At 38.4% G+C, this 17,069-nt stretch overlaps 1 protein-coding gene and 1 long non-coding RNA gene across 3 annotated transcripts in view; one reads left to right on the top strand and one right to left on the bottom strand.

Moving 5' to 3' along the window:
- SOX5 (SRY-box transcription factor 5) overlaps positions 1-17,069 on the bottom strand; it is a 1,030,759-nt gene that overhangs the window by 690,810 nt on the left and 322,880 nt on the right. The gene's annotated exons all lie outside the window — the stretch shown is intronic.
- LOC130540670 (uncharacterized) lies at positions 761-15,302 on the top strand. Its single transcript, XR_008954661.1, has 5 exons — positions 761-912; positions 4,503-4,729; positions 5,053-5,160; positions 7,895-7,951; positions 15,159-15,302. It is a non-coding gene; the product is annotated as an uncharacterized LOC130540670 (long non-coding RNA).

Raw genomic sequence — 17,069 nt, 5'->3', positions numbered from 1 at the left:
ACTGGACAGGGGTATGAGTGAAAGCTAGGAGTCAAGGATGACTCCTACATGCTTAAAACGAGCAAATAGAAGGATGGAATTACTATTCGCTGAAATTGTGAAGACTGAATGTGGGTGGAGCAGATTTAATGGAAAAAGCAGGCGTTCATCAAGGCACGTTACAAACTACCATGTAAAAGCGATATATCTAGGTTTTATGCAAGAATTTCGCGAAATGAGGGAATGGGAACTAGTTCTGAACTGAAGGATTTTGTTAGAGCATGTTTTGGGAGGGGATAGGATTAATAGAAATAAGTAAGTGAATAAATGATTACTGATAACTAGTTGTTAATATATTAGCTCTTCCAAGCAATTAGATTATGCTAAGAAACATTTTAAAAATATATAGCCCAAAGGATTAAATCTAATTGTGGGATTTCAAACAATACATGGTATGGTGGTAGGCAGGCTTTTAACACTGTTAAAATCACACTGTGCCCATATTGCTTGGAATAGACACCCTACAGTGAGACTAAGGCTGAACCTTGGGAAAACAGTGGGTGATAGAACTGTCCGGCACCCCATACTGACTAAGCATCACCACTTTCAACACTGCAGAGTCAACTGGTCAATATATGTGACCTTTCCTCTATTCATGGGTAATTCGAGGATTTCAAATGAAAAGCCATGTCCAGATATTATTTAGATGTTTCTTCATGTGTAGAGTTGAGTCGTCCTTCCAGACAGATGAAATTATTTGAATGAACACAATAAACTGATTGATACAAACACAAAATTTAGAGTTGCTAGGAGGAAGTGGCTGATTGCATCACTGTTAGAACATTTTCCAGCATTCTGCCTGCTCTTAAGAATAGAAAAGCAGCATTCTGAACAGCAATGCTCATCATATAAACATGAAGTTTCCTCCAAAAGGTATTGAATAACCAAAGTCAAAGAGTCAGAAAATATTCATTATCTTTGGATTTACGTCACATTCATGAACACTGTATCTCAAGATTTCTTATTAATATTCCCCATGATTAGATACAAGCGAGGTATTTACATTCCAAAAGAAGTCCCAGGCCTGGCACAGTGGCTCACACCTGTAATCCCAGTACTTTGTGAGTCCAAGGCAAGAGGATTGCTTGAGGCCAGCATTTTGAGACCAGCCTGAGCAATGTAGCAAGGCCACCTTTATATTGAAAAATTTTTAAATTAGCCAGGCATGTTGGCATGTGCCTGTAGTCCCAGCTACTCTGGAGGCTGAGGTGGGAGGATTGCTTGAGCCCAGAAGGTTGAGGCTGCAGTGAGCTATGATCACACCACTGCACTCTAGCTCAGGCAATAGAGTGAGACCCTATCTCAAAAACAAAACAAAACAAAACAAAAACAACAAACAAACAAACAAACAAAAACATACACACACGAATGAGTTTTGCTTCCGTTAGAAAATGTCATCACGTTTCAGACTGACTCGACCTATTGTTAGAGATGCTTTTTCTGTGACACTAGTGGAAGAGAACTGGATGCAATTCTTCAGGCAGGTGGCATCTCCAATCACCAGTTAGCTAAAGAATTTAGAAGCGTTATGCAAAGGTGGTCGCTTGAACTAAAGTGGAAAGGAAAGAGATCAAGAAGCAGCAGTGGCAGACAGATGCCCCACTGGCTTCGCATTGTTGTTTCGCTGGAAGGACATAGTGTGTCATAACGAATTACCATTAATTTGAGCCAGCAGTACTATTAGATTGAGCCCGGCAACCCAGGATGACAAACAGTGCCTGCAAGATCATCTAATGAGGGACAAGGCTGCTTCAGTTGTGCCGCTTCACTCAATTAGTGGACGAGGCTTTTAATGCCGCTCTGCACAACTAAAGCAATTTTGATTACTTAGAGCTAAGTCTCCATTTAGAATGTTTCGGAAGCTGACACAGTTTTTTTCTTTTTTTTTTTCTTTTTTTTTGCCTTTTTAAATATAAATTATCTAGAGAGTATTTGAATGGTAATAAGCTATTTGAAAGCCAATCACATTATTCCTTATTTTTGCTTAATATTGAAATATATTTTTTAAAAGTTCAAATGATAGAATTTACTCTAGCAAATGAAATGTAAATAAGATAGCAAATGATTAAGAATATTCTGAGGATGTATGTGTGTGTGTGTGGGTGTGTGTGTGTATGCAGGCACTATGTGTGTCTCTCTGTGCCAGAATTACAGTTGGTGAATTTCACTTCATCAGCCAACATTATCAGGAGGGTTGCATATTTATTCTATATATCCACATTTTTTAAAAATTTCAGATCTTGCCTTCTTTGGCTGGGAGCATTTATATCTCATAGCTTTTGATACAGGGAACTGATGTTTCTACTTCATTATTTTTTTCACTATGTCACTGCATGAGCACTGATAAGTGCAATGGTATGACTTATTTAATATTGTGATCATTGATTTATCTCATAACTAAAACCTTACCCACACAGAGGCTACATAGGCTGAATAAATTCCTTCCATTCTCTTTAGAAACACACAGGGTGCTCACTCTCTCTTTACACAGCATTCTCCCATCTTCTAGTTTTCTATTTAGTGTGCTGAATTCTCAGACTGCCGCCCCTGGGTGAAATTTTGCTTATTTAATTATAAGGTCATTGGATAAAAGAAATTACTCAAGTGCTAGACACACAGTAGGTATCCATACATTTTGGTTATATCGAACACAAATTCTACCCAGATCAAAAGTATAAACCTCATTGTGACATGAACATACCCTCCGCTTTCTTTCCTTTGCTCAGGTAGAAGGGAATGTCAGGACCAAAATTTGAGAACATGAATCTCTAGTTATACCTAACCCATCACCAAAATCAGCTTGCCTACCAGTAATTTTCTTTAAACGCTCAGTGCTTAAAGGAGGTCCAATACAAGCCAGTTTTTCAATGATACACACACATAGTCACATCTTTGTTTCATAAAAGCACTGTAACAACCCAAAAAATAAAGTCATTTAGGGAAGAAAATTGGAAAAAGCTTTGAAACTTTAAAAATAACAATTAAATCAGAAAGACAATATGGTTCATTAGGAAGCAAGTAATATATCCTATGATGGTGTTATATTTTTAATGATTGTAATGACTTACAAACTGGCTAATAATTTGCACAGATTCTATATCCCCTCTTCCCAGAATATATAAGAAATCACATCACTGACTCAAATTATAATTGTAAAAGTAGAAAAAATGATTAATAGTTCCATTTATTCTCATCTCTCGCCAAAAGGGGTGGTAGGAGAAAAGGAGAAGGAATTCCTGTTAGTTGCAGGAATCAAAGAAACGTAAAGTTTAAGTATTAAATATAGTGGGATAGTACCAGTAATATGTACAAGTCAGTAGGAATCAATCTCTTAAGTGCTTCCCCCTTCACTTCTCTTTGTTCTTTAGGAGAGTATTGGCCTGAAGTACCATTAACAATGATTACCATTGGGCTTTCCATTCAAGTTAATATCTAACATCTCAGATATGTTCTCATTTTCGATCAAAATTTACTTTTAAAACATATATAATATTCTCATGGTTCAAAAAAAAACTATGTAAGATAACTCTGGACTCACTTCCATCCCCATCCCTTTTATTCATTCACACCCACACAATACACATTATTATTTTCTTGATTAAGGCTTATACTTCCTGTATTATTGCAGAAACAAGCAAATGTATGTATTTATTCTTATGTGCCCTTCTTTCTTATGCAAAAGACAGCATTCCATATATACTTTTGAAGTTTTCTTTAAAATTTCCACCTAAGAATATTTCTTGGAAATGTCTCCATATTACTGCATAGAGATCTTCCTCATTATTTTATTTATTTATTTATTTATTTTGAGATAGAGTCTCACTCTATCCCCCAGGCTGGAGTGCAATGGCGTGATCTCGGCTCACTGCAACCTCTTTCTCCCGGGTTCAAGCAATTCTCCTGCCTCAACCTCTGGCATAACTGGGATTACAGGCACCCACCACCACGCCCAGCTAATTTTTGTATTTTTAGTAGAGTTGGGGTTTCATCACGTTGGCCAGGCTGGTCTTCAACTCCTGACCTCAGGTGATCCACCCGCCTTGGCCTCTCAAAGTGCTAGGATTACAGGCGTGAGCCACCACGCCCGGCCTGTACAAATACTTCTGTAGCAAGAAACAACTCTTAACTTTCTTTAAATTTAGAACTTATATTAGGGGTTTCAAAACAGGGATTGAATGAATGAATGAATGAATGAATAAATCTACTGGATCCAACAGCAGTCTGACACAAGAGCTTGGGGATAGTTCTCAGCAAATATAAGCCTGATTTAGAGTTCTGAAGGCAGGCAGGTGTATTTAGCAATAGCTTTTTCCTACTCTTCGGAAAATGAGGCAGCCTGGAGATGAGGTAAAGACCACCTTTCCTGCAGTTCCTACGTAATGGACGGGGTGCATCCTGGTTTGTGGCTTGAGGCTGCTGTTTGTCCAAGTAACACATTCATTCTGTTGTTGTAACCCTTACAGGAATGATGACTAATGCTTTGAGGAAACAGCAGAGGTCAGACAGCAAGCCCAGAAAAACCTGCCAGCACCAAGAGGGTGTCCTCAACAGGCGCCTGGGGGACATATTATTCTAACTAAAGAGACCAGAGCTTCCCCAGGAAGGGAAGAGGAGAGAAATGAAGAACGTCTGTGTTCATGTTTGCCAAAAACAAAAGTCTGAGAAATCTCTGAGAGACTCTACATGGGAGGTGAAATTTACCTTTTCTAAGACCATTGTTGATTTTCCTTTTACCCTTGAAGTGGACTGAAATATCACTAATGGTGAGAGGAAAGCTCAGAGGTTCTATTAAAGAATGTGAAACAGGTTAATGCTTCTGCACCAAGATTTGATTGACTGTTAATACCAGGTTTTAAAATTCACTTGTATCATTTATAATACAAATACCTGATTCACCTGCATTCTTTTGGTGGGGGGCGGTGAGGGAACCTGGGGTGTGAATGGCCTCCTAAGCAGCAAAATCATTGCTAATATCAGCATTTTGCTGTCTCATCATCTAATTATCACATACAGGGCACTAATCGAAGCACCTCATTTAAAGTGAGAAAAGCTTTGCTAAGGGCAGATGATTCAGCACGGTATCCTTCGATGAGTACTGTCATCTCAAATCCTTTTTAAGAAGTAGGTATTGTGTAACTAATAAGTAAAATGAAAGCATAGAGTTTACTAATAAGTTACATGTTCCATTTTTTAGTCTCTGTAGTCACGATCATCCATTTTCCCCAAAACTGCCCTGTCACATAATAATATGCATACATACAAAACTTATTTCGTGTTTAAAAGGCATCCCAGAGAGATGAGATGTGGATGGGTGTGAAGAGTGGATCTGGGGAACCGAATGGGTGCAGATGTCTCCACTGACAAAGAGAAAGGCATATGGCTTCCTTCCTCCCTGGTGTGCCCGGGTCTCAGAGAGAGCTCTAGATTTCCCTGTGATAAGCTTCTGCTTTCGAGCTCCACTGGGAAGATATTTTGTATGCCACAGAAAACCAAGATGTTTGCATTCCCACCAATCCAGGGATAAAGCATTTTCCTCATACAGACACAAAACATACAGTATATGAATGTTTAATGGAGGCTAAAACTGGGAGAGGAACAGAAAACAAGAACAGAGCAGGTTAAAAAAATATCTGGTTTCTCTCTATCAAAATACTAATTAAAATTCATGTTCATGGGGATGATTATACATATGTTTTTGAACTAAAAGTCTAACCTGGCACTATTTTTTGGCCTTATTTTTGTGACAACATTTTTGTCCATATGGCATGAAGTGAATCATTTTACATCTTTTTTTAAGCTCTATGTGTTTTTCTTGTTGTCTATTCCCTCTTCTCCCACCACACACACACTGGCAGCCGCTACCAAGTTACCAAATGCCAACTCAACCCTGCAAGCTGGCTGCATGGAGCTATATAGTACTGGCATCTTCCTTTCTTTGCAGAAATATTCTCTGTGTGTGTGCGTGTGTGTGCGTGTGTGTGTCTGTCTCTCTCACACATGCATGCATGCACACACCCCACATACATACCATTGAAGCACCCTGAATATTTCTCCTTCATTTCCATGCTAATCTTTCAACTCCTCGGGATTCTGCCCAGCTTCCAGTGCGTGTGCGGCACTGGCTGCTGGCCTGCTGCAGAAGGCCACACCAGCTTATTTGGTTCCTCTCACCCCTGGCCTGCCTTCTCCATGGCATTCTGACAATTAGTGGTTCACTTAAGAACTGCTATAAATTAATGGTTAATCGAGCCCATATAATTAGTTTATTCACAACAAAGTGCAAGACCCATGATTGTCCAGTGGTTCTCCCCCAACCCCAATCTCTCGTTTTAAAACAACAATCCATATCCCCACTTTTGCAGACAGGAGAACGCCCCTTATCTGTAGTGCAGCCACACTGCCTGACCACTTGGGTTGTGGATGGCACACGTTTTGTACACGTGCTGCCTCCACCAGCATCAGGCACCGCCGAGTTTGTGTGGAAGGGCAGCAACTCCACCTAACAAATGTAACTTTAACAACAGTAAAACAACCTAATAGCTTAGCATGCCAGGGGGCTAATGTGGCGGGCCATTTACTGCTGCACTAAATAGCCCCGGTTTGATTCTCATTGCCAAGTGTCGAACTGAGAATTGCAAGGCAGGAGTAGCTCCTAATTCATTAGATAAAGGGGGTCATTGCTCATAGGGCTGGGGAAACTGTAGAAGCATAAGAAAAAAAAAATAAACAAGGCATTCCCTTTTCAAAGGCCATCAAAACCCGGGCTAACCATGGTCAGGAAAAGCAGAGGCTGCTTTCTTGGCACTCATATGCTAACTTCTAACTTTGGGTAAATGTGCTTTGTTTTGCAATGTTCATCTGGAAAGAGACTAGAAGAGGAAGGGATCCTAATATTGAGCCATGTCATTTATTATTTGTAAATCACTTTGACACCCTTGGAACAAAAGCAGCAACACAAGAACAAAGTATATAATTCAGCCTTGGCTGTAAAATGAGCCACTGACATGTCCCTGCCAGCTATTCTGCCTTGTGTGCCCTGAAAAAGTTGCTATGGATGGTTGTGACCCGGCTAATAGGCTGGGCAGGAAAAAGACCGCTAGCAATAAAAGGGAGAACAAAATTCTTGTTAATATTGCCACATCTGATAATATTGTCTTTCTTTTCCCTTTTTATTTTTATTCCAGGCAGTTATAAAGAGTTCTAAGTTCAAACTGCCCTCACTGGTCATCATAAGGTTATGTGGACAAAACAGTTCCCCTATCTTGTTTTTTAATAGAAAAGAGAAATCATCAAAAATTTCAAATGAGATCCCTAAAATGGGACATCTTTCTTTCCTGAACATTAGCCCTAAAACAACTGATTTCTCTCATTCCTGCCATCACTCAGATTGGCCTTGAATTACCTCCCAATAGGCCTCCCATGTGCTTCTAGATGAGAGTGTGTAATGGGGGATCTGTTAATTAACTAGAAGCAAAGTTGCACGGTGGGGATCAAACACTGGATACGTCCTAAAACTCCCACAGAGAAGATGAAATGCAGCGCAAACTTTAAAGACTTCCCGTCATTAGCTGAGACCTTGCTGCTCCTGGCCCAGACCCCTCCTGTTTCTGAGAACAATGAGGACAATGATGGCAGAAATGAAATAGTGCAGCCAGGAACAAAGGAACTAGCTATTTACCGGTAGAAAAAGAAAAAAAGCTGGGGGAGGGGGAGAAAAACGGAGAACTTTCTTTTTCCGTGGTTCCTGTCTACTTTTAATTAATTTATGACTGCCAGGGAATTGCAGAGAGCACACCCAAGCGCATTGTACCCCAGCTTAGTGTTAATATATGTAACATCTTCTGTTTACTTCCAGGAAAAGTGCAACCCGCTGGAGAAAGAGAGGGACTCCGAGGAAGGAGAGAGAGAAGAGGTTGGAATGAAAGAAAATGGACAATCTGTCAGGCTGAACTTTCACACTTAAGATCAGGGTTCAAACTAGAAGATGATAAAAACAAAGGAAAACAAAGCCGACACCGTCCCAGGAGTAACATACCCTCTTAGATCACTGTAAAACGCAAGAATCATGCCCTGACACAAAGCTCAAATTTTGCAATTTTCAGAGGTTTCCTGGTAACTTTCATATAAATGTACATAAATATCATGTCAAAGCAAAAGCGCCTAGTCATGATATTGACTTCCTATTCTTCCCTGCTTCTTGACAAGATAAATCTAAAAAATGGCACTGAAAATTGAGAGAACAGCTGAATAACAAAACCTGACTAGTAAAGAACTTGGTCCTCATTTTGCATTCCCTGTTTTTGAAGAATTCAAATCAGGAAATTTCCGTTATCTAAATCACAGGTTTCATTAGGATTAAGAGAAGAAATAAGAGAAGCAACAAGGTGCACAGAAAGCCAGCTCTGACCTTTGTTATTTCATGTTGAAGCTCTTACTTTGAGATGGACCAGTAGATGAAGAGAGCCATTATTCAGAGGAGCTGCTCTTGCTCTTCAAATTTCAGTTAATATGACCACATTAGAATTATTTTATTTTTAAACTTCAGTAACAAGGCTCTCTTTCCTGTTTTCAACTCACATGTTTAGAATAATCAGTGGAAACTCTGCAAATGGATGAAACAAGCAAATCCCCCAGGACTGTTTTGTGACTGATTTTCTTACTTCTCACCTATCTAATATGAACAGTTTAGATTTTGCTAAGCTCAATCATAAACTCAACTCTAGGGGGAAAAAAGTCTTAAGCATATGGTTCAACCAACTGAAAATGCTATACAATCAAAAGGAAGTATAGGCTAGAGGTTTACCATTAGCTGCTTGTACATTCTAACCAGTATTAAAGATTAACTCCACAACAAAGTGAAAGATACACTGTCGGTTACTGAGAAACTTATCTAATGTCTCTACACATATACTCACAAAGAGTAAGGGATTCCTCACCACGTTTTGTGATTGATACGACTATGCCGGTTACCACTGCTGATATGGTAGAATGGCATAAAAGAGTAGGAATGAAAGGGCCCACAGTTATATTCCTTCCACCTAAAAACTAACTGTGCGTCTTCGAAAGCATTATGTACTCTAGTTGGTCTAAGTTTCCTTGAGGATGATAATTCTCCTGATCACTTCATAGGGCTGTTTTGAGTGTTGAATGATATATATCAAAGTATTTTTTAAAAATCCATTTACTTTCAGTTTGACTGTCCTGAACTGTTCCTAGAACAGTGCTGGATCCAAAACAAAAGGTATTAAGAAACTAGGAATCTACTTTAGGGTTACCAATTTCTTTGTGATTTTATAATTATCTTCCAACCTTCTGAACAAATTTGTAACTCAATCTAGGAACAATCACTTTCTAAAATCCACTTCAGATGATTCCATCTTGCCTTTCATTCACCTGTGTTTTTTCTTTTTTTTCCCTGTCCACCTACCATGGTATCTTGTGAGCAGGCTTACAATATTTTCTCCAAAGACAGTAATGGCTTACCTATTTTTGACTTCATTCATCAATCTTCATCTTCCTGTTTATGTAACATTCTATTCACACAATATTCTCTAAAATTCTTAATATACTTTGCTAACCTTTCAGAGCTTCTGAAATATGGGGATAACTCCAGAAATTTCCTTACATTTAACAAGAGTTCTACAGGTAGCAGCAAAATCAAAATAACAAAGAACAATGACAGAGCCACACTTACGGCTGTAAAGATGTAAGAACGATTTCTTGACACAAAGGGAAGCATACTAATACTTAATACTTTCAGGATTCAATTAACCAACAATAAGAAAGTAAATCTATTCCTGAGACAAGGAAGAATCCTTCAAGGGAATAATCCTGATCATTAAGATCACAGTTGCTAGAGACATGCCCCAGGACAGGAAGGCAGGCCAAATATTGCTGATTTCTGGCTCTAAGAATGACTTGATATGAGTCAAACCTCCTGATTTAATGAATAATTCTATTGGTTAGATATCTTGGCAAGGGAAAAATGTATGTAACCTGGCTTTCATGGCCACTGCAATAGCTTTGAGAAGTACCTGCATACCACTCACTGTGTTGGTATTCTGTCCGGCCTATGTAGTGTTCACATTTTTAAAAAAGTATTTTCCACTATTTAGAAATTCAGACATTCCATATAATATCCATATTTCTGACACTTAAAAAAAAACTTGGATGATCTGTCAATGCTATGCCCACCCTTCCACATGGCAGCAATCTACTGGTATTAAATGGAAGCCACCATGTGATAAAAACACATAGCCCTTGGGTTCATCCCAGTCCTCACCAGTCTGTCTGGCTCCTGTATAAGTTGAGTTGTTGACACCTGAAGTTTTTGAGTAGGCTTTAGGGGATTGAAGTAGTAAAATATTCAGAAACTGTTCTCAGAGCATAGATTTCACAGCTGTTCCCTCTTATGCCTAACTTCATGATGAAAGACAAAAATGTGAAAACCGATAGAAAATACGAGATAATAGTCACACAAACGAAATGAGAAAATGGATAATGTTTAAATAAATGAAAGAAAAATAGGATAAGGGTTAAAAACTTTAGAGAACATCCTAACCAATATAATAATATGAATAACAATGAAAATATAAAAAGCACACCAAGAAAAGCTAATCAATACAAATTATAAAATTGTAGATGATTATGAAGACGAAACAAATATAAAGAAAAATTTACAAGCAAAAAGTATGCCACAGAAACCATAGCTTAATACAATGAACTAAAATTATGTTAAGGAAACAGAGGCACAATTACAGAATTGAGGATTAAAGAATAATTGTGAAAATGTGGAAAAGGGAAAAAGTTAAATTTAAGTGGCAAGTCAGACTTCAAAGTTGCACATACCTTTGTGTAAGCGAACTTTAAGTTAGCTTTGGACAATCTACCCACACAGTTGTCTTTCCAAATGAGGGTTTTCTAGAAGGCAACACTTAGTTGGTAAGGTTTGCGAGTTCTCTGAATTTGGGACATTCAAAATAAGACTGCAGTGAATGAAACTGTCAACGTTGCTATTTGTCCCTATTGGGATATGATGCAGCCAGCACAAGGAAGACCTATGTGCATATTTGGCATTAAGTAACCAGACAGGTTTTTTAATAGATCCCAGGAGAGAACAAGCTGGATAATAGAATCATGTGTCTTCAACATGCTCGAGGATGAACAGATCAAAGATCAGAACTTGTACCATGACTTTTATCTAGGAAAATGTACTCAAAATAATAAGAGAAAGGCACAACTTTCTTTCCAAACTATCAAGAACAATCTTTAGGGAAACTTTGTTTCATGCTCTTGGTTCATATCCAATTTGGGCTGTCCAAATCTACACACGGAATCCGAGGCCAACTTCCTCATACTTCCTATTGTGCTAGGGCAGTTTCTGCCTACTGTTCTATAATGTGTGCTTGGGAAAAGAAAGATAATTTTAGTATCAGTTGAAAGGGTCATGCCAGAGGACCTATAATATTTCACAGCATAATTGAGAAGGCAAATATTTTGCAAAATCATATTCGATCATTTATTTTTTCAGTGTCACAAGAATCTAAAGGATTCTGTGTGCCAGAATTTCTGAAATTACTGACATTTACCATATAAACAACACAATTTTTTAAAAATTTCAATCAGTAGAATGTAAAGCTTCCTAAAATACACCACATATTTACCTATCATGTTAAAAAGAGAGGGCTAAAGATAACAATCTTCGTCACCAAGCCTGGAGTGCAGTGGCACAATCTCGGCTCACTGCAACCTCCACCTCCCAGATTCAATCAATTTTCCTGCCTCAGCCTCCCGAGTAGCTGGGATTACAGGTGTGCACCACCACGCCTGGCTAATTTTTGTATTTTTAGTAGAGACAGGGTTTCACCATGTTGGCCAGGCTGGTCTCGAATTCCTGACCTCTGGTGATCCATCCACCTCAGTCTCCCAAAGTGCTTGAATTACCAAAGTGCTGGTGAGCCACCACGCCGGCCAAAATAACACCTTTTGATGGCTTATAGTTATGCTAAGAAATATCACAATTATATTTTGAAGGATTCTTAATGTTTATAGAGTTGTTAAATGCTACAGTGATGGTTCTCATTAGGGGTCGATTTTGCCCCTGCCCAGGGGACCTTTAGCAAAGTCTGGAGACAATTTTGTTTGTCCCAAGTGAGGTGGGAGTGAGAGGGGGTGCTCGTAGCATCTAGTGGGCACAAGCCAAGATTGCTGCTAAACATCCTAAAACACACAGGTCAACTTCTTCCCCATAAGAATTATCTAACCCAAATGTCAACAGTGCTGAGGATGACAGAACCCTGCACTACAATAAACTGGATCAGTCTATTATGCCTGCAGTATTTGCATGAGATTTTTGTTTTGTTTGTTTTGCTTTTTAAAATCTCCTCTGTACTGTCTCACACTAAAGACTTCGGGATGGCCCTTCATCTTTCTGATTTGCTACATTATTCTGCTGTGGCTTGGAAAACATTTTTTTCAAGCTTCAGACAATCATATAGCCTACGAAAGATGATATTAGAGCTATCTTATGAGTAAAGCTTAGCAGCTCAGAGGCATAGAGTAATAATGTAATATTTTCTAAGCTTACTTTGGTTCATATTTATTCAATTAGTAGAGGTAAATAAAAAAATTTAATATTTTCTAAGCTTATTTTTGGTTCATATATATTCCAATTACTAGAGGTCACTGGACTTCAAATATGTGAAGGAAAGTTTCTGGTTTATTCAAAACTAAAGAATCAACTAACAAATGAAAACTCATAAAACAAAATAATAGAAACCCTACATTAATTTGTACTCTACTAATATGACTAATAATATCTTGAAAAAGGTTGAGCTAAAATGTGCCTTCTACTATGAGTAATTATCATAGCCAAATTCATATCATAAATAAGACCCAGAAGAAGGGCAAAACATTTATCCTCTTAAGAAAGTATCCTTTATTATATGTACTTAATTTTTTAATGAATTTCATTATAACTAGTGATTTTATATGTTAATGATACTTAAGTCTCGTCTATATCTAATTTTCTATAGTCAACTTTATCTAGTTTATGCTTTTGAGACTAATACAATTAAAATTTTTTTTTAAATAAAGCTACTTATATCCAAGACTTTCCTTTTAATTAGTCAAAAGTCAGGAAATTGTAACTAATTGACAACTTTGCATGATCCATTCTGGGAGTAACAAAGAAGTAACAGGCTGGGTGTGGTGGCTCACGCCTGTAATCCCAGCACTTTGGGAGGCCAAGGCGGGCAGATCACAAGGTCAGGAAATCAATACAATCCTGGTTAACATGGTGAGACCCCGCCTCTACTAAAAAAACACAAAAAAATTAGCCGGGCATGGTGGCGGGCACCTGTAGTCCCAGCTACTTGGGAGGCTGAGGCAGGAGAATGGCATGAACCCGGGAAGTGGGTTCACTGCTTGCAGTGAGCCTAGATCACACCACTGCACTCCAGCCTGGGCAACACAGTGAGACTCAGTCTCAAAAATAAATAAATAAATAAATAAAATAAAATAAAGAAGTAACAGTGACGAATCAGGTGAAAGAACTTGTGTCGTTCTTCTCATATCTGTTAGTCTATGTACCTAGTGCTGAGAGGTGTTGCTTGATGTTCTAATCCACTACATTCATCAATCAGACTACAGATTAAATTCATTAACTTAATGATATAGAGTTACCACCTGTAAATTTGAGAAACTGTGAAGATGAAATTTAGAATTTCCATAGGAAAAAGTTTTCAATTCCAGATTGTTGCAAGCTAGCATGGAAGAAATTGGCCAGGAAGCACAAACAGCTAATTTCTGATTCACTGCAATTGCCACCACAAAGGCCAGTCTTGGGCTGACTGATGTACACAGGACTATTTGGTTACAGTTTCCTTATCTTCTAATTAAAGACTCTGAAATGCAGTTGTGGAAACCAGGGAAAGATTATAAGCAAGAAGCAGAGTTGAATTCAAATTTGCAAAGCACTTGGTTGGCAATAAGACACCAATTCTTTGTTGAATTGAATTCAATTCTTGTTTCCAGTTCTTCAGCCTTTAGCCACAGGGATTCTAGCCTGTATTTCTGTAATGATTCACAGTAGAGGAGCTTGAAGGCATGAGTGCAGGTGAAAGTAATAAACACGTGGGGGCACTGAGTGAAAGGTCAATCCCAGCCCCTCAAAAATAGGTCAGTATCCACAACTCAAAAAAAAAAAAAAAAATGTAGATCTGGAATGCTCAGTGAATCCTCTAGAAGCCTAAAACAGGGCATCAGCTGGGAAAAGATTAAGAAACTTTGCCATGGTCTTTTGATCATTAAAGGTGTACATGTCTACTAGAAAATGAGAAGCTGCCAAGAAATTGATAATTTTTGATGTAACGACTCCAGAATACAACTCCCAGCAGCTTATGTATGCTCTGAATTTACCATGTTAGCGGGTATGAATAAATGTTATTGGGCATAAATACATTTCAGACCCCTACTGGAAGTCAGGGAAGCTAAACCATTTGATTGGTATCTTAAGAAGGATCCCAAAGAAGGATCCCTTAATACTTCCTGAGACAGTTTCCCAGAGATGCCCTGAGTCCTGCTCTTCTAAGGTTTGGGGCACTAGGATACTCCAATATCCTACAACTTTTTGAAAAACACCTGGCTAGTTCACTGTCATATGGAACCAAACGAACCTTAGTTGATTAATTGAACTTTAATTGGTCAATATGAAAGTCGTTAATAATGTAAGCTTTATTCATGTATGTAGATTATTGGATACTAATAATAAACATTCTAAAAACCAGAAGTTAAAGTTTAATTTGTAACTTTCTTCAAAAGTTTAATTTGTAATTTCCTTCAATCTAACCTAAAATGTGAATAAACTCCAAGCCTGGAAGTCGTAAGACTTTTTTTTTTCATAAGCAACCTGATAAGGAAAAAGGTAACAATTATGAAATATTTGAACTAGTCAATTTGTATTTTTCTAAACATACATAATGAACTTTTTTTGTTTGCTATTGATAATACACTATTTTATTTAATTACTTATTTCATGTGTACTATCTTGTTTACATATATAGCCTATGGAAGTCATTATGGATTAACTTTGCCTGATATTTCCAATGAATTCTCCATAGCATCAAGCACAAATGATGATCTCCTAGGACAGTGGCAGCTTCTGAGAATGCACAGGAAAGTGACCAGGGAAAGAATGATTCCATCTCCAGGAATCCCTGGTGCTCTTCAGAGCCCAGACAGGCCCCTGCTGGGCCATGGTAACTGAGAAACTGAGAAGCAGATACAGTGGTCCCTATGTTGGCAACCTCAGCTGAAGAGGAACAACTCTCTCTATAATCAAGGTACCAAGAATAAAGAGCAAGTGCAAATTATTTATTTTCTTACTTTTAGACTCCTTCTAGGATAACAAAGAAAGAATTTTGTATAATAAAGGGCCATGACACAACTACATAAATTTCCAAGAAAACATAAAGTTGCTGAAAGAAAGGATTACAGATGAAGACCCCTTAAGAGTAAAATAGAACATCTTTTCTCTCCATGGTGGACAGCAGAGAGGCAGAGAGAAAGAGAGGGAAGGAAGTAAAAAGGAAGAGGAGGCAGAAATAAGACTCATCTATAGGGAGCCATGCTCTGCACTAGGCACTTCACAAGAGCAGTTTTTTGAGTTTTTTGTTGTTGTTTGTTTACTGCCCAGGCTGAAATACAGGGGCATGACCTCAGGTCACTGTAGCCTCAACCTCCCAGGCTCAGGGGATCCTCCCACCTCAACCTCCAGAGTAGGTGGGACTAAAAGCACATGCCGCCAATGTCCAGCTTATTTTTGTTGTATTCTTTTTAGAGATGGGGTTTTGCCACGTTGCCCAGGATGGTCTTAAACTCCTGAGCTCAAGTCATCAGTCTTCCTCGGCTTCCCAAAGTGCTGGGATTACAGGAGTGAGCCACAGTGCCCGGCCACAGAGTAGTCTTACTGCCGTTAGTTGACTTGTTATGCTGCTTGAACCCCACTGCCTGGGCTCTCAATTTCTACCTTCTTTTCTGTCCTCTTAGATCCTACATAGCTTACATAATCCAAATAATGCACCTTGCTTTCAACACAATAGCAACCTAATTCCCATTTTGCACATGGCATGTTAAAGTGTACTCCAAAGCAGGACTTCTGCCCATCTCTCACATTCAATGTCACAATAGAAAGGCTTAATCACATATAAACTGCCTCTCCCAACGTTGTTTTATTTCCCAATTGTTCATTACCGGGTAGGCCACAAGAGCTAACAAAGGTTTGACAAATGAATAGATCTGCCTTTTATTTATAAGCATCTGTTGATATATTAACTACAATAGAAATACCACATTTTGGTCAGGGTGAGACAAAAAGGTAACAACCTTCAGAATCCCAACATATCATCATTCAATATTGCATTACAATTGCTGTTCAGAAGAGGTTCTGAGTGGAATAAATATGAGAAGTGGATTACTGCACTCTACTCAGAGGAAGCATTCTTACCAAATAATAACTGCAGTAATTGATATAACTATTTACAAATGCTTAGAGTATAGATGCTTGGGCAGTAGCTCACTGAATCAAAAAAAGAAGATACAGTCTTCAAACTCACTAAATTTCCTTAGAGATGACAAGGAATAAAGTAGAACTGCATGCCACAAACATATCAAATTTTATCTTTGGCAAAAGATTTAAGGTTTTACATTATTGTCTGAAACTGCATATTCTGATATTTTTTTTCCCCCAGACTTAATCTTGGCCTGGTGTGCCTCATTTTTATAGGACTTCTGAAACCAGAAATCACCAGCCTGGGGAGAGAACATTAAAGGCAGAGGTGTCTCTTATAAGCACAACATGTGACCAGGTAATATTGTCTGGATTAGCAGCTTTACAGCCTAACTAAGCCCTGGAGCTACAATTATCTGGTCGCATTAAACTGAAATCACCTGAAAAACTTCACACTGAACAAGCCCTTGGAAATGTCTAATCTGCCAGTTTACACTCAGAAGTGAAAGTGGAATTCACTTGT

The sequence above is a fragment of the Pan paniscus genome, chromosome 10 (assembly GCF_029289425.2).
Source record: "Pan paniscus chromosome 10, NHGRI_mPanPan1-v2.0_pri, whole genome shotgun sequence".
In the NCBI taxonomy this organism is placed as follows: domain Eukaryota; kingdom Metazoa; phylum Chordata; class Mammalia; order Primates; family Hominidae; genus Pan; species Pan paniscus.
The sequence above is the reverse complement of the archived record's forward strand: the minus strand, read 5'-3'. Positions and strand labels throughout refer to the sequence as shown.